Source organism: Rattus norvegicus, chromosome 14 (assembly GCF_021556685.1).
Source record: "Rattus norvegicus strain SHRSP/BbbUtx chromosome 14, alternate assembly SHRSP_T2T, whole genome shotgun sequence".
Classification (NCBI taxonomy): domain Eukaryota; kingdom Metazoa; phylum Chordata; class Mammalia; order Rodentia; family Muridae; genus Rattus; species Rattus norvegicus.
The window spans coordinates 41,751,411-41,770,224 of record NC_141547.1 but is presented as its reverse complement, the minus strand read 5'-3'; the positions used below and the strand labels follow the sequence as shown (position 1 = coordinate 41,770,224).

General features: G+C 44.8%; 1 protein-coding gene across 34 annotated transcripts in view; it reads left to right on the top strand.

Moving 5' to 3' along the window:
• Positions 1-18,814, top strand: part of Limch1 (LIM and calponin homology domains 1) — a 312,252-nt gene that overhangs the window by 1,604 nt on the left and 291,834 nt on the right. Inside the window, exon 1 of one of the 34 annotated variants that reach the window (XM_087583018.1) lies at positions 3,821-3,969. The gene's annotated coding sequence lies outside the window, so the exon portion shown is untranslated. 34 annotated transcript variants of the gene reach the window in all.

The following is an 18,814-nucleotide window of genomic DNA, read 5'->3' as shown; positions in this document are numbered from 1 at the left end:
TCACTGGAGACGTTTGTAGAAACTGTTGGTAGTGAAGAGTTGTATGACTGTCTCTTTCAACTTCTTGAATCTTCTTCGGGGAAAAATTAGCCTCTCTGTTTTCTCATAGGCACGTGGTTTTTCCCAGTTTCTTTAATTGATAGTAATATTGCCCTGCCCGTAGAAGTGTGGTGTATAAACTCCACACAGGATAGTTAGCATGCAAATCTGAATCGTACATCTCTTGTGAATTTTGGAGAATGTACACATATTATCACATCTCCCTATACATCAAGATAAACGAAGCTTTTTTTCCTGATAGTATTTTAGCCTAAACATTACACAGTGTAGAACATCAGTTTTCATATCAGCTTGAGGAAAGGAAGAGACAGTTTAAGCAGAGCCAGGTTAAGTTCTAAACCCAGTTCTTGGTACTTTGCCCTTTAAACCAGTTAAAGACTGTGAAACCCTGGTGTGTGTGTGGCTTTAGGTCCAGGCTGCCAGGCACGCTGCGTGTGCATAATTGAAGTGGCCTATCTTCTTTCCACAGTGGAGTTGGATTTCATTGAAAGGGGAGTTTTCTCTCCTAAGCCCAAGGTATTTGTGTGTGTGTGTGTGTGTGTGTGTGTGTGTGTGTGTGTGTGTGTGTGTGTTGGTAGAATCTTTTTCCCCTTCACATTCTTGAAATGTAAATGCCACATTTGCAAACTGGGAGCCAGGGGCCATAACAGATGGTTTTGCACACAGTTGCCCAGTGAACAAAGATTCCTGGGCTAATACAGCCGTAATGCGTTTCTTAGTGTGAGCCACTTCCCGTTGGGATTCTTATCAGGAGACAATCGCATCTCCCCTTAGGGGCCCATTGTCTCTGGCAACATCCTCATTGGGAGGGCTTTGTTTTTCATTTTTGTCCCATTGGTGATTAAATTTCCCACAGATCTTTTTCATTTTTTCTTTCTGTGCAGTCAGGAATTTTACCTTTTCAGAAAAAAAAAAAAAAAAACCAAAACCAAAACCAAAACAAAACAAAAAAACAAGAAACTGTTCCCTTGGGTGCAGCAGGTTAATAAACAAACTTACTACTCTGCGTTCTTAGTTCTGGGCTTCTTTGAGTTGGTCTGTCCAGAGAATTTTCATTCTTTACAAGGTTCAGGGAGTGAGCTTCTGGATACAGGTTCTTAGCAAGGAATTTCTCAGCCTGCAGCCTTGACTCTTTGAAGACCATCTTACTGGGCAGGAAATATGGCTCCGAAGCTACGCTCCTATCTCCCCCAACACCAGCTTCTGCTTTAACTGCTAAAGGTGAACTCCATAATAAAGCTGGGCTCAGTCGCAGACTGGGTAGGACAGCTGGGTCACATTTCTAGTGACTTCTCATAGTTGTAGGAGCAGACTGCGTAGTTTACGTGGGTTTGAGGAGGGTCCTAAGAGGAGACATCGAAGTTCAAGGATTAATTCACTATCAGCAGGCAGAAGCAAAGCTAACTTCCTACTGAATTGCCTTTTTAGCTCATTTTCCTGGGGCAGTAAACTGCTGCACAGTGGGCCAAGAGGCCCAGCTTCCTAGCTGGAAGTCCTTGGGTGGAGACCAGGTCTGTCACTTCTAGCTGAGCGACCTTGGGCAGGCTGCTTTTCCTGTCCGTGTGTTTCCAGATATTTTCTTTGAAAGATCCCTCGAATTAACAACAAAACAACCAAGGGGTTATTGTTGAAACATCTGTAAAACAGAACATTAAACAACACCTCACTTCGGAGGAGTGCTGCAGGATTTGATAAGTGAATATATTTTAAAACGCTTAGAATAGGCACAGGGGGTAAAGCATTTGCCAGGTGAGTGCGAGGATTGGTGTTTGGATCCTTAAAGCCCACCACGGGCCCGTCCATCATCTGTAGTTCCAGCACTGTGATCCCGTGCAAGCTGGCTTGTTAGACTAGCCCATGGCAGGGAGCTCTAGGCTCAGTTTCGAGACGCTGCCTGGAATAATTATATGGGGAGAGATCAAGGAAGACTCCTGATGTATATACAAACACAAGCACACATGCACTAGCACACACACACAAATCCACGTGACATGTACAAGTTAGGAGAGTACTTAGAATAGCACCTGGTACAGTGAGTGATGGAATCTTAGTACCATTCTTACTACTGTTACTGTTATTCTTACTATTATCCCCATTGCCCCCACTGTTGGTGGTATCGCTAGTAGGAACTGTATTTGATCTCGTTCTGTTTTGGTTTCACTCTTTTATTATCTTATTTAGTTCTTGTTCATGTTTCAGTACCAGGAAATGGGCAAGTGCTCTCTTACCGACCTAATATCCCTAGTCTTATATTGAGGCTTGCTAAGTAGCCCAGGTTGACCTTGAACTTTGGTCCCTCCTGGGATTATAGGCATATACCATAACTGCCTGGCATTAAGCCTGAGTTTGAAAGAAATTCTTCAGAACCTTAATTTTCTAGTGTGTACACTCTAATTTATTTACCCACTGATTTCACTTTATTACATATTAATTGACTTAAGGCTTGGTCAAATCCAACTCAAGGCGGGAGTTGACACTATCTCAGTCTATTAATTCTGGACACTTGGGCTAGCGATTAAGTTGATATTGCACGCTACTCTTGTTGCTTTTAGGGTCAGAGGACAGCCTGTGATAGCTTACCCAGGAGATGACCTCACAGTCTATTGGGGCTTAGAGAATTACTCCTTGATATTAGGTTGAACTTTGAACTTTAACACGTAATTTTGCTACTAAACTCCAAGAAACATCTTCAGTGCCTGTCCCCTTGCAGACAGTCCAATCCATTAAACTGGAGACTGGGGAGGCGGTGGCTTATTTTGACCCCCTCCCCCATTCTTCTATGCTAGCATTGATATTTGTTTGCAGGTAGTTGATTCTAATATGCCTGGTTCTCCTCTCCCTTTATCTCACCACCCACCACAATATTTATCTGCTCCAATCTTTATTTTTCTCTCAAGTGCCAGACAATTTCTAGAGGACCAGATGTCCCTTCAGTCGGCTTCTACTTGATTTGGTTTGGGAACAAGTTGCCAAGCCTTTAAAAGGGAGGAAGATTTCAGCTCAACTCAATGATCTCAATTTGAAAACTTTCTGGTTCCCTTTAACCCGAGTCCTAGCACGCCCATGGGCTGGTGGTGGTGAGCACAGTTTTATTTCACCCTAAGCTGTTTCACATGAGTGGGAACGTCACTTCCCTAGGTCCACAGGGGACTGCCTTTTCTTTTTCATTCCCCTCTTATTCCGATCTGATTCTGAGGATTAAATGCTTCCAGGGTACCTTAGCACTCTGACACTGGAAGGTGCCATACGGCTTGGCAGTAGGGGACATTTATGAGTGGCTTTTGAGTTAATTTAGCATTCGGTGGCCAGTGACTAAGACATTGATGACATCACTCTGCAAGTTGTATAGTCATTGTCATTCAAGTTCTCTGCCACTGTTAAGGACTCTTGCTTTTTTTTTTTTTAATTGCAATGATGTTTAAGTTTGCAAATGTTTCTCCAGCTTTGCTTATGAGAGCCCAGGAAGAGAAAGAAAGCCCTTTTTAGCTGAACTGAGAAATCTGATGTATAGACCAGAAGAGCAACAGCTTTCTCACAGTGACATTTAAGAAGTCTGTCTTGTTTGTACACAAGGGCTGCTGTGACACAAAGCTGTCACATGGTTGGAGAACAGTGAAGGCCCAGAGATTTGGGGAAAGGGGAAGTGGACAGGGAGGGGGAGCTGGCTCTTCTTGCTCCAGTGTCTCCCTGGAAACTGATTGAATCAAACAAACTCTAAATGGGCAGACGGAGCTTTGGGCACCAAGAAGGGGGGAAGGGAAGACATTTGCTTCCAGCAATTCGAGCTCTGAGCACCCTGCCCTTCACTGACAGATGACAAAGGGCCCATGATGTCCACATCTGGCTTTGACTTCATGGGTGGCAGTCAGTGCTAGGTGGGACAAGGCAGCTCTAGAAGTACTGGAAATTGTGAGTTTCTTCTTTTTCTTTCATTCATTAGATGACCCTCTGACAGGAGGCAGCATGCTAAGTATGCTAACACTGTTATAGCTATGAAATACTTACTATATCTTGGCATTGGGTAAATGCTTTTCTCTCTCTTCCTCCTCCTCCTCCGCCTCCTCCTCCTCTTCCTCTTCCTCCTCCTCTTCTTCTGACCGAGGCTTTCTATGTAGCTTTGGCTGGCTTGGAACTTGCTATGTAGAATAGACTGGTCTCCAACTCACAGAGATCTGCCTGCTTTTTGATTCCCACCTCACCTGGCAGAGCGCAAACTCTATGTTTACATAGTAGGTACTGTTGTTATTCCCACTTATAGATGAGGGAGTTGGGGCTATGACAGATTAAGGGTCTTGTCCAAGAAGTAAATGGTAAATGTGAGGGGTAGGACAGTAACCTATAGGATCCTTCCTTAGATTTTACAAGTATACGTCTGTATTGTTTATATATTATATACATTAATTATTAATACATGTTATATATTAATATATGTTATAGAGGATATGTTGTGTGTATATATACATATATACTATGTATGTTAGTATACATTACATATTCATACATACATACATACTTACATACATATTCTAAACATATTTCCAGCTATCCAAAATTTACAGACAAAAAGACTGGGCTTTTAGAAGTCAGAAAATGCTCTCCTAGTCAGCTTAATTCCACAGTACTTGCCATCCAATTCCTTATATTTCTCTCACTTGGGACTCTGAGTCTCCTGTAAGAACTGTGCTTCAAGTGCTGAGGTCCACCTCTCAAGTTTGGATTCAGGGGCTGCAGCTGCCCAGATGAGCCTGTTACTTGCACTCTTCTTCAGACTCAGGGCTGGTCTCGTGTGGATAGGCTGCCTCACTGGTCCCTAGTAGATGGTGCTATTGAGACAGACAGGCTAGAGGGATCAGGCTGCTCTCTGGCTTGTTTGCCTTTAGACTTTCCAAGGCAGGAAGACAGAGTCTCAAGTGTTTCATGTCTGCTACTGGAGGTCATGGTTCTCCTCACACTTTTATCTTTAGGACTGGACTGTTGTGGGCACTGAGTACACAGTCTGCAAGTGCTTGTGGCATTTACAAATGGAGAAGGTACAGTCTTCACTACCCTCACATCCCCTAAGGACGTCAAGTGGAAAAACAATGCCTGTGTGGTCTGCATGGTTTCTTCTTCCAATGGGATTGTATGGGGCGTGGGGGGAGGGAAACACCTTTTGTCAGACCTGGCATATTCCAGTGCAGGGGACACTGCCACACTCCCTCCCCTCCTATCTTCATCCCAGAGTTTTCTCATCTGGGCAGGACTTTATCTTCGAATGGTGAAAATGTTGAATTCAACCAAGGGCAGATCTTCCCAAGAGGAGCGTGGAAACCTCTCTGGCAGCCGTCAGCGTCTCCTTATACGAATCTGTTGTTGACAACCCTGTCACCTGTTTCAGTGGGACCTCATCACTGTATGGTGATCTTGATCTTCATGGACTTGTTGTTGCTATTTGTCTGTATGTGTGTTTATATTGTAGGTCTATGTAACCCGAAGCTGACTTTGAATTCATGTCCTTGGGTCTCACCTTCTGAAGGGCTGCTTAGGACTATGGGCATGCAGCATGCTGCCCGTCTGATTTTTCACTAAGATACTCTCATTGGAACTGTTTGTTCTTTTTAAGTATAGTTCACTGCTTTAAGAGTTGGGAAAAAAATAGGCAATGTAGTTTTTGTAATCCATTTCCTCCCTTGTTCTTAAGGCTGTGTGTGCTTATAATACAGGCAAAGGAAGGACGGTATCTGTGTGTACTTCTTGTAGAGAAGGTTGGGAAAAGAATGACTTCAGTGCTACTAAATGAGGAAACGAGAAGTGACTAGAACTGTACCGTAAAGTGACTGATAATTATAGTGGTAGCTGAAACGGAAGGGTTGCCAGATAATATAGAGGAAATAATAGTTCTTTTAAAGGAGAATGACATAATATTGGCGAGGCTTCTGCCAGGACATGAGATGTTTTATCTATCTCTCTGCTCATGGTAGAATGACGTAATGGAATTCAGGTCTGCTGTGGAAAAAGTCCATGTTTGCAGTGTTGAGAACAACACATCCAAAGTGATATTCTTGTGCATTGGACCCTGACGGGTTACCTGGAGGAGCCCCAGGAGCCCCCTTTGACATCAGTGAAAAAGGCAGGGTGACTTGGTCTTATGCCATCCACCCACGCAATCACTTGGCAGATACCTTTTTCTATTACACTTACCTTGCCAACAAATGGCTATGTTTGCATCTACACTGAACTGTAAAGAATGAACTGGTAAGCTAGCAGGGAAGGCTAGCCAACACCACAGGCTGCTCAGTAGTTATTGTGGTGAGCTACTATGAGACGTAGTTTGTCCTTCTGGTCAACCTGACATGTGAGGGACAGGCCCCACCATTACCTCACTACCTTTATATACTACATCCTAGAAGAGGAAGTTAGAAGCACCTTCACTTCCTCACATGCTTTTTGAGTAAAGGTCCAGGATTAGAGGAAGGGTTGTGGCTTTCTGGTTGCCATGACTCAACACTTTAGAAAAATAAAATAAAATAAAATGGGCCGAGGCTCATTTGTGATCACGTGGGTGTGCACCAAGTGAGGAACTGAAGTTCTATTTATTTCAATGAGTGTATTGCTCTTTTCCTTCCTTACAAAACATTTCTAGCAAATTATACTTGGTTGTTTTTTAAGTTGGATATTTTATTAATCAACACATCAAGCACTTAAATGGTTTAAAATATGAAATTAGTTAGTTGGGATGCCTGGAAGCACTCATTTGTGAGTATTCTTTATTACTAAATTCTTTATTATTAAATCATGGTTAAAAACATCAGCACAAGCTTGTGAAAGTGTGATTTAAATATTCCTTTTCTGAGAGAAATGTACTGAGTTCCAATGGTAAGCCAGGCCCAGGGCCAGGACCCAGTGTTACAGGATGCAAAATGTACATAGTTCCTTCCTTCAGGAAAATTACACTGAGAGAAATTAGAACAATAAGTGCCTGATTACAAGCTAGGCTATGTATTCTAAGGATGAAGAGTAGGTTGGGTGTGGTGGTGCATTCCTATAAGCCTATAATGTTAGTATTTGAGAGGTTGAGGCAGGAGGATTGGAAGTTTGGAACCAAGATGTGTAAGATCACATTTCGAAACGAATGGGTGAATGAATGAATGAATGAATGAATGAAGAAAGAAATAAATGCTGTGTGGTGATGTTCAAGGTGAAAGAATTCTTTCTATAGATGAGGGTTCTTAGTGGAGTTAAAATTTAAGCCAAGAACATAGTAAGATTCTAAGCCAGAGTGTTAGATTGCTGCTGATTTGTGACTTTTATGATTTTTTTTAAAATATGGGGCTATAGCTAAGTAGCTAAGTGAGAAAGCACTTGTCTAGTGTGAGGGAGGTTCCAGGTTAAACCTCCTGTACTAACATGCATGTACGCACGCACACGCACAGTAGAACACTCTTAAAGTTCTACGAGTAGGGTTAAGGTCTATTCGTGGTGAGAGACAGGGAACAAGGCATTGCTAAATATGCTTGTGTGTTTCCTTTCCCTTTCTTTTCTTGACTGTGTGCTGAATGCCAGACCTAGAGCTTGGTAGTGTCTGTGAGGCTCTGCCACTGAGCTGTAGCCGTAGCCTCCACATATACATTCATGGGCTACTCAGAGAGTCAGCGGCGTAAACCAGACCCTCTTATCCAAGTCACACAAAAAGTTAGGGCTCATCTTCCAGGAGAAATGTCAGAGAAGACTTTGAGATGTACATTTCAGGATTCAGGGGTTAAAACTCCCAGGTAAAATGGAGTTTGTAGAGCCTGCCCCATACTCAGACACGAGACAAAACTGGAAGTAATTTGCCTGCTTTTCCGAGTGCAAGCAGAGTAATTTTGTACAAGATCTCAGGTGGCAACTCACAGATACCCTTGGCTTTGGGATGCTCTTTGGAAGCCCATCAAGTGTCAGCTCTTGTCCCGTGGTCCAGTATGAACCGCATCAGTACATCACTTTTCCAGGAAGCAGGATGGAGGGATGGGAACTGGAGACTACAATTGTCCTTGGAGAGACGCTTTCTGGGAGGCTCTGACATCTGCTTCAGTGTTAATGCTCAGAACTTAAGTCTCACGGCTGTTGCTTTATCGCCTTTTTGTCTTCCTCCTCCTCCTTCTCCTCCCCCTCCTCGTCCTCTCCTTCATCAATACCATCAGTCATGTATAAAGAATCTATGTCCCAATCCTCAGGAGGAAGGAGAGAACGGCCCCTGGGATGGCCCTTCCTCACTCCCCTGGGGACAAATCCCTTAGGACCTTCTACAAGACTGCCTGGGTGACATCCTCTCTAGTTGGCTAAGCTCAAAACTCCCTTCCTTCCCAGGGCACACAGAGCATTCATCTTTCAGAAAAATTGACCTACGGTACCATAACAAATGTGTCTAATATGGGACCTGTCTCATTTGATACGCCCCAGAGCACCTACGGCCAACGATCAGCTCTTCATCATAGTCCCAGTCCCTCCTCATTCATTTGTTTAGCTAGGTAGGTTAGCCACAATGCTCGCCTCAGTGTCTGTGCCCGGCAGCGGGAAACACTCGATTTGCACATGGACTCTGTGGAGTCAGATAAAATAGAAGCTGTGGCTGCTCTAACAGGAAGCAAAGTGCTTTCCTTCCTTCCTTCCTTCCTTCCTTCCTTCCTTCCTTTCTTTCTTTCTTTCTTTCTGGAATGATTTAAAAAGCAGTAAAACACCTCACCCAATTGTGACCTGAAGACAGTCAGTGATTGGATTCTTAGAACCTTGGGCCCTTTGGTAGGTGATACCTGTGAGAGGAGTCATTTAAAAGTAGCCTTCCCTGTAGCCTGGCCTGGGTAGCACTCACAGAACTGAGGTTTTTGCTAGATTTGATTTAACCATAAACAGGCATGCCCCAGGATGTTTACCCTTCCCGTTCCTTACCTCTAAGCAACGTTCAGAGCCCTTCCCTCACCTCCTCCAGATGTCCAGCTAGTTCTTACTTCTAAATAGAAAAGAAAGATGGGAGTGCTCCTGATTGCAAGATATTCACCACGGAAAAGCATGCAACTGTGTGCGTGTGCGTGTACGTGTGTGTGTGTGTGTGTGTGTGTGTGTGTGTGTGTGTGTGTGTGTGTTTAGTAGGTAGGTTTTCATGGCTGTGACCACTGTCACAGCCTAGTGTGACCTCAGAGAAGCAGCCCCCTCTGGCCTTTCCTATGGGAAGTGGGAAAACAAATGGCTGTGGAACTGAAGTTGTCATTGGCAGACAGATGTGATTATTGCCTGTTTCCTAAGGGACCTTGGAAGTTGTTATAAATGGGAGGGGTAGGTGACAAGCTGAAAGCCTGACTCATCCCATGGTAAAAGTCACTGGAATGTGATAAGGTACTGTGACCCAGCTAGCCCAGAGCCAGAATAAATAGTAACAGTAAAGACAATGAAAGGTGACCCATTCCTGGCCATTTCTCATAGGCTGGTGACAGTGTGGATGCTTGAGCTAACGAGATGATAAATATAAATCAGTAACATCTGGCGCAATGTTTCTCAACCAAGCAGTTTTGTGCATATTTTACAGATGGGAAAATTGAAGCACAGAAGTGTTAACTGATTTGTCTGAAACCACAGAACTAGCAAGTTGCAGACTTGAGATTTAAACCCCAGGCCATCTAGTTCCAGAGTCTGGGCTCTGACAGCTATGTTCTATAAGGAGACCCCAGCCACAGTCATGAATGGCTGACCTGCCCCTCCCGCTCCGGCTTAGTCCCTTCAGGAGATGCTGTTTACTGCGCATCTCTGCAAAGCAGTGCTGGTTGCTAGGAAACAGTTCCATCTATGTGGTACCCAGGCACATTCTTTTCAGCTGAAGCCCTTTCGATGATTTTTTAAAGCTAAAATTTGTCAGGGGAGTGGTTAGGACTTGAAGAAAAACCCCTTACAGGAGTAGACTGGACCAAGCTAATGGGTGGAATCCTCCCTACCCTCTTCTTCACCTGCTTCTCCCTGGTCTCTCTTCTTCACCCTTACTCTGTCTTTGGATGTGGATAGTCCTGTATACAATGTAGAAATGAAATGATTATTAACAAGACAAAGAAAAGCTCACAGATTCAGTGCACTGTTAGGCTTCCTGTGTGTGGCATCCTGCTTAGGTCTGAATTCCCACATACATCTGCTACCCCTGGCCTGCTTCAAGGCTGTCTGTTGCTCCTGTCTCCATAAGTTTCAGTCCCATTGAGTTGGGAGGGCAGGTTGGCCAGAATCCTGTGTGGCTCCCGAACTCCCATCTGGTTTCCTTGGTTTGCCCATGGCTCCCCTAGACTGTAGCTCCCCTCTTCAGCGGCCTGTTTCCATACCTGGTGTTCGAGCAAATACACTTGCGTTGTGTTGATTTCTGTTTGGAATGTGAATCGTGTGCATGCACCATTTCCTAGGGTCTTACACATGGGAGATGAGTGTTCTACCACTGAGGTCTTCCCACAGCCCCTGTGTGAGCACTTCATATTTTTTTTTTTTTTTTTTTGGTTCTTTTTTTCGGAGCTGGGGACCGAACCCAGGGCCTTGCGCTTCCTAGGTAAGCGCTCTACCACTGAGCTAAATCCCCAGCCCGAGCACTTCATATTTATTACCTTCCCTATCACTGTGAAAAAAATTCTGGGGTGGGGGAGTAACTTAAAGGAGGAGATACTCCATTATGGCGGGAATGCATGGCTCCAGAGCATGGGATGTCTGGTTATATCACTCTGGTGGTCAAGAAGCAGAGCGATGATGTGGGAAGAGTTGAGGATGTAAACCTGTCCCCAGTGACAGTGACTCCCCTTCAGTCAGGCTCCTTCTCTTAAAGCTCCTACAGCCCACCAAAACAGCTCCACTAGCTGGAGACCAAATGTTCAAACACATGAGGCTCTGAACAGTTCTGCCACCAAGTAGCAGTAGTGAGAAGCTGAACAGGCTCGAAGAGAAAGACACTCCAGACAGAGAGGCCATCACTCTATGTTCTAGACACCGGTAGGCCTTTGGGTGTGTGTGTGTGTGTGTGTGTGTGTGTGTGTGTGTGTGTGTGTGTGTGTGTGTGTGTGTGCATGTGTGCCTGTTAGCTTCTGTATGGTCATACAAGAAAGGTTCCACTGGAATTGGCTTTAGAGAAATAGAAAGCCTCCTAGCTTACTTCAGGCCAGGCTGTCAGCCATATCAGGGACACTGGAGAGGACCTGGATTCTTCCAGTTGTTCACGGGGCTGTGTTTTATGTGACTTTGTGTTCTAGCTTTCTGTAATGCCATTTGCCTGCCCTGCTCCAGCCCAAGAGGTCTAGTGAGTTCTGGCTCAGACAGGGAGAGTCCTGTCTTCACGTTCTCCTTACAGGCCCCAGGTAGAGAAAGGGGTCACAGCCCTTATTCATGATGTCCAGGGGAGTGGAGTTGATGAGCCTGAGCCAATCAGACTCTAGCCTGGCCCATCTCTATCAAAGGACTGGGCTGCTACCCAACAAAGAAGCAGAGAGTCGCTTGAAGGAAAATCTGGGACCTTGAGGTGGAAGAATGCAAGGAGTGGGCAGGAAGAGGCCTATTATTAGCATTTTAATTTGAATGCAACAATGGGGCCCAGAGATTGCATAAGCAGTGAAGTGCTTACTGTGCAGGACAGGGACCTAGGTTTGACTCCCCAAGGTGGAGACAGAAGGGTCTCTGGAGCTCACGCTCCAGCCCCACTTATTAAAGGTGAGTTCCATGTTATTCAGAGACCCTACCTCAAGAAACAAGTTGGATGACTTCCGAGGTTACCCTCTGGGTTCCATACATATGCTCAGTTATGTGCATAAGCATCGTCGTGTACAGGTGCACATACAGCACACACACACACATACACAAACACACAAAAATAACAATGCTAGAATATATAGGAACCTATCTTGTGGGTGGGAAGAAAGGAAGAAAATAAGACACAAAAACCTATGACTACTTCCTTCAGGAGAGCATAGGATTGAACTCCTAGAGTGATTTTTAAAAAGCCATCAATAAATTGTTTCATCCCCTTTTGGACAGGGTCTCACTATGTAGTTCAAGTCAGCCTGGGAGCCTGCAGTGTTCCCACATCAGCATCCCGAGTGCTGGGGTTACAGATGTGTGCCTCCCTGCCTAGCTTTATTTTGTGAGGCTTAAAAAAAAAGGCTTGTTTTGGAGGGAAGCATCATTGAGTGTCGCCTTTGCAGTGCCCTCCCCCCCCCAACCCAAACACAGCAGATTGGTTCCATTAGTTCTAAAATGTTGTTACAATGTAGCACATTGATTTTAAGTGTTGATTAAGAAAATAAATGGTCTATTCCTTCGGAGCTTCTACTCTTTTCTTCTTAGTCTTTATGAGAAATATTTCATACTGATTTATAAGATGGCTGGTTTTTTAGAGCCTTGGTTTTATAGAGCCAACCCCAGTGGCTGATTTCTGTCTAACTCACGTTCCCCAGCAACCAAGGAAGAGCAGAAGTGTTCAGTCCTCACTGGACCCTGGATCCAGAGTTTGCCAGCTCTGCCCAAGCACTCCCCAGGCATGCAGCCTGTTAAAAGTGGACACAGCGGCTGTCGCCCACTGATCCTCTGCGTTGAGTGACCCAGATTGGCAGAGCGCAGCTGGGCCCGACGCAGAGTGTGTCCGGGAAAGAGAAGGGTAAAAATAAAACTGGACATGCAGCTTAGCTGGAGTCGGGATCTGTGGAAGCTCCCTGGGTACTTGGCTAGCCCTTGATTAGAATTCTCCTTCCATTTGCAGGAAAACAGCGGTGCTGATTAGAAATTACTATTTTCTAGGTTTCTTAGAATTACAGAATAGATTTAATCCATCACAGTAGAGAGACTGCATGGGCGGGAGTAGAGTTTTGAGTAGGTTCCCTTCCTGAGTTTCTTATTTATCCTACTGACATTAAGTCTGTTTCTCAGTGTTCCAAAGTGTTTCTCTTTTGGTTGTTAATAGAATGAAGTGAACTTTTCATTTTTTTAAATAGTTAGTTTAGTGATCTTAAAAAAAAAAAAAACCCAAACTTGAGTGACAGTATTTAGGTATGCTCTCAGGCTATCCACCAACAGTAATATTTTATGCCCCCACACCCTGGCCCCCCACACTCTGCCACATTGACATCTATATTCTTAAAGTATCTATTTACTCAGTTTGAGGTGCCTGTTATTGGAATGCTGAGATTTTATTTATTTATTTATTTATTGGCCATAAATTAACTTTTTTTTTTTTTTTTTAGAACAAAGTAGATGCCACGTCCTGCTCTCTCCTCAGTTACTGATGACAGCGGAAGCGGAAGCGTATAAGATCTCTCCCCAGGGGCTGGTGGTTGTTAATGTAATCATTCTCTGTGATCTGTAGGTGGAAAATTAACTCCCCAAATAGCCTTTGCTTTGTAACAGCAATTAAAAGGTATATTACATTTTTTATGTTTCAAAATATACGGGAAGTGTAGATATAACTTATTTGAAAGGCAGAAATAAAACACTCTAGGGATAGAATACTTCTGGTATTCTACCAGAATGCTTTTATGCGCTGTTTGCGTGAGCATGCTAACCGGAATAAGTGGTTCCCAAGTAGTTCATCCCAATTGTTATTTATGAAAATTATCAGAGGGCTTCTGGTTCTATGCATTTCTTCTTAGTTGTGGAAACGTCATGGAATTAGACAAGGACGACGGCAGACTATTTATTTATAACATTTAGAGAACAATACCCAAAATTGAATTGTGGACTTGGCAGTATATAAATTATCTTTGCTAAAAATCTGCTAAGAGCTCTCAATGTTCTGAGCACCATTCTCAGAACGAAAGATGGGTAAAGAAACGCACGCATTCAACTACGAGGTCCAGGCATAGGTTAGACAGCTCTGGATGCAACCGCACAGAGGACAGGGTCCCCAGAGCCTTGTGGCAGATGGCAAGAGCATCCTTGATGTGCAGCGTCAGCTGGGGTGGCTTTGTCAGCACTAGGCTGGCCTCGCTTGGTTCCAGGCTACAGGCTGGCTTCAAGTTGGCTTCATGAGCTGTTCTCTTTGGACAGAGGCAACCTGGGAGCTGTGCTCTCATTAGGCGAACAGATGACAGGTGCAGCAGAGCCCAGCCAAACACATGCAGTGAATACGGTTAAAGTCTTCCCTTGCATCACAAATACTTATATCCCACTGCCAAAGCCAGTGGTGTGGCCAAGCCCTAGGCAGTGGGGCAGGCAAGGACAGTCTGCTCATAGCGGTGGAGGAGGCTGCAGACATTTCTCCAACTAACATATTTCTATTATTTTAAAGTTGCTGACAACATTTTATGTTTTTCCATTTATTCGTTTGTCCGTTCACTCATTCACGTATTTATTTTACATCCTGGTTGCACCTCCTTTTCCCTCCTCTACTCCCTGTCCCCTTATAAATCTCCTCCAGCCCCTTCCCTTCTTTTCAGAGAAGGTGAATCCCTCCTTTGGTACCACCCAGTCCTGGGACATCCAGTCAAAGCAGGATTAGGCACATCCTCTCCCACTGAAGCCCAGTAGGGCAGTCCAGTTAGCGTAAGGGAATCCAATGGCAGACAACAGAGTCAGAGACAACTCCTGCTCCAATTGTTAGGGAGCCCTCACGGAGACCAAGCTGCACATCTGCTACAGATGTGTAGGGGGCCTAGACCCAGCCCCTGCTTGTTCTTTGGTTGGTGGCTCAGTCTCTGTGAGCCCCCATGAGCCCAGGTTAGTTGACCTGTATTCTTCTTGTGATGTCCTTGACCCCTCTGACTTGCTCCTATCCCTGAGCTCCGCCTGATGTTTGGCTGTGGGTCTCTGCATCTGTTTCCATCCGCTGCTGGAGGAAGCCTGTCAGGAGACAGAGAGGCTAGGCTCCCAGGGACATCGAGTCACTGCAGGACACCCTCTCTTAGTTAGGGAAACAGGATTCACAGGCAGGCAGCAGAGTCAGGGGCGGCCCCGGCTCCCAACTAACATATTCTAACGACATGTTAGCAAACAATCTGTTCAGCTGTCCTTGAGGCTACAGGGAGATGAGAAGGTGCTTCTGTGTGTGAGAGTCATGGAGGACAAGGTGGAATCTTAATTGCTTAGGGGTTTTCTATTGGATGGGGAGGGAAGTGAGGGGGGTGAGATGAGGGCTGGAGACAGGCCTTTCTGGGCAGTGAGAGAGGCTTCAGAGGAAGCGTGACAGTATGTTATGGGAGCAGGGTGCATTGGGAAGCTTTGGTACTTAGGACACAGAATATAGAGAAGGCTGTGGGGGTGGGGGAGAGACATAGATTGTGTTAACAAATGCCATGCTGACATGTCTGAGGGCCTGATGCTGGGGAAAGTAAAATTCCATTTAATAATGTGATGGTGATGATAAGGATGATGATGGTGGCGAGGATGGTGGTGAGGATGGTGAGGATGATGATGGTGGTGATGGTGATGTTGGCAATAATGTGATGATGATGATAAAATGAAAATGTGGTGGTTTGAAATCCAATAGCCCGAGTTCAAAACTTAGCTCCGTCATCTCATAACACTGTGACCTTGTGCCAATCCCAGCCTTTCTTGTGCTTCATTTCTCACTGTTAAAGAGGAGGTCTTTTCAATCTAGTTTGGGAATTTTTTATTATTGCCCGGGGTGTAGATTGAACCCAGGGCCTTGCACACAGGCAAGTGCTGTGCCTCTGAGCTGACAATCAATGCACGGGTGCCTGATATACAGTCACACGCTCAGGGGATGCTGGCTATGTTAGTATTACTTAATGGATCTTGGATTTTTATCTGTAGGCAATGGATGATACCTCAAAAATAAATGGGATGGGTTCATGCTGTTTGGGGAGTGTGGCCTTGGGGGTAGTGAGGGGAAAGATAGAGTGACCTGTACTTACCAGCTACTGAAGCTACGGACCAAAATGCTATTGCAGTGATGGAGAGAGAGATGCTGAAGGGATCCCAGTGAGGACAAATGGGAGGGACCGGAAACACAGAAAGTAGACAAGATTTAGTGACTGCATGGACAGAAGTGGAGAAATGGAGACATCAGGTGACCCCAGATGTCTGGCTTAGGTCATGTGATTTCTTGAGCTGGGGACCATAGGGGAGGGAATAATGTGGGGAGAAAGTGTGCTCAGGCTTGAGCGCTTTAGGTTAGGCCCTGTGAGATCCTGAGGAAGGCCTAGGAAGAAACAGGGTCCACGGATATGAGTCAGGCGAGCAGTGTGAGCTGCTTCCAATTATCACAACAGCGGCAGTAGCTCCCCGAGAGGTGGGAGGCCTGGAGTTGAGTGAGAGAGTATAGATTATTTCTTGGCGCTCCACAAAGAAGAAAGAAGGTAGTTAACAGCAGGGAGCACAGGACCTACAATTGCAATAGGATTTATTTTGTTCTGTCTTTTAAGGCAGGGAGAGACTCCTGTGTATAGGTGTTGGGGCAGGAGTGGAAAGACTGGCCTAGGTTACAGGATGGTGAGAAGGAATGATGGGTAAATCAAACTTCCGGGCACACAGGGAACAAATGCAGAGCAGATACAATGTTTCAGATTTCATCAAGGAAGCCTGGAGGTTTTGGGATGGTGCCTTGGTCATCTGTTGCTGTGTAACAAATTACCCCCGACCACAGCATCGGAAAGCAGCCAGTTGTGCAACCTATTGTAAGTTGCGTCTCCCTCATCTGAAACGCTTGGGACCAGAAATGTTGCAGATTTTGAACCTTTAAAAAAAACAAAACAAAAAACTCGGGGCTATTTGCATATGTATAATGAGATACATGGACTTTATGTTTCCCATATATCTTCTACATACGTGAAGGTAATATCAGGTAGTTTTTCATTTAGTATGTCTGTATCTTGACTTCAGCAGGAGACCAGGTATGGGATTTTTCTGTCTGTGATGCCAGGTTGGTACTCAGAAAATTGTAGGTTTTGGAGGATTTTGGAGTTCAGATTTTTGAATTAAGAATGCCTACCTTGTGTTCCGAGGTTTCTGTAAGTCAGAAATTTAGGAATGGTAGTCTCGGTAGTTCTGCTTCAGGGTCTTTCTTAGGGCTGTGGATAAGACATTGTTGGGGCTGAGGTGGCTGACTTCATGAGGGTTGCAAGACCCATTTCTAAGAGACACACCCATTCGGCTGTAGGCAGGAGGCCTCAGATGCTCAGCAGTCCCGGTCTCTCTGTCTGGGCTTTCTGTAGCTCTCACTGTGTGTTGTCCCTTTTTACATGGTAACTGGCCTCCCTTGAGTAATTGATTCAACAGAGCAAGGGGGAAGCCACAGTGTTTTCAACAGCCCAGCCTCAGTCTTCTGGTGCCTCGATATTTGCTGCACAATTTTCCTTAACTGTGACTCTAAGCGCAGATCACTCTCAAGAGAGGAGGAAGTGGGCCCCAGATCTCATGAGGAGGACCGAAGGCTTTGTGGACCTATTTTGAAACTACCAAAAAACCAGAACCAACAGGTGATTGTAACTGTAACTATCCATGTATCATGTTAAACATAATGATGGATACAATAATAAATGTAAACTCATTTTTTAACAAGTGAGGAATGTGACTGTTTCCCCTAGACACATTTTACAAAACAGGCTAGGGCCTTAATTAGAGCGTCATGAAAAGCAAACAACAGCAAACAACAGCAGCAAAGCTAAGACAGGAATAGAAGTACCTTTGTCCTCTAGTCCCACTGGTAACATGCACTGTTCACATTTGAACCCATGTTGCTATAAATTTCCCTCAGTTTCTGGAACTTTTTGTTTAAACAGCATCTCGCTACATACCTTGGGCTTTTTGAATTGTATTTTTGAAATGCTCTTAAGTAGTTGGTCATTTTGGTCTCCCTGCTAATCAGGCACCAGCTCAGTAGTCCTCTATCCTGGCTTCATGTTAGAATCACTTGGGAGCTCTCAGTTGAAGCGAGTTGGATCAGGGTGTGGGCATTGCTGTTTCATGAGAGCCTTCTCTGAGGGATTCCAGTCAGGGTGGGGGCTGAGCAGATGACTAGACAGGACAGTGGACTACACAGAAGGTTGCTGGCAGAGGCAAGACGTAAAGTTCATTTTAATTATGATTTCTGTGGGGGTGTGTAAAGAAGTGTGTATCCGGGGAATACAGTTATGCTTCCTGCCAACAACTTCATCCCTAGGTCATATGACAGAACAAAATAATCAGCATTTTATGGTGGACTATGTTGTGCAATATGAAATTCCAGACACTTGACCAAATCTGGTAATGAGGGAGGGATTAAGGGACTTCCGTTCTTGTCAGTAAAGAGGAGAGGTCTACTTCCGTTCCCTTGGAGCTGGGCAGGACTTGTGATAATAGATTGTAGCAGAAACAATCACACATCATTTCCAAGTCAGGCTGTGTCATCAGGCTCATCTTTGTCCTTTGCCTGTCACTTTCCCAAAGCCTCAGATAGCTCTGAGTACTTACCAGTTACCTCAGGTGTAGCCATTTAGATCAACCAAGAACCTCCTAATACTTGTAGCATGGCTTCTCAACAGTAACACTACTGACTAACTCTGGGTAAGTCACTATTCTCCAGGTTCACCTCAGTTTTACTCAATGATTCAGCTATCTGCTCCACCAGGCTGGCTTAATTGTTTGCTAGGAGGAGGGAGCTGTCCACTTTAAGATAATTTAGTGTTGGGATGACTCAGTGGTTAAGAACACTGACTGCTCTTCCAGAGGTCCTGAGTTCAATTCTCAGCAACCGCATGGTGGCTCACAACCATCTGTAATGGGATCTGATGCCCTCTTCTGGTGTGTCTGAAGACAGGGATACTGTACTCATATACATAAAATAAATCTTAAAAAA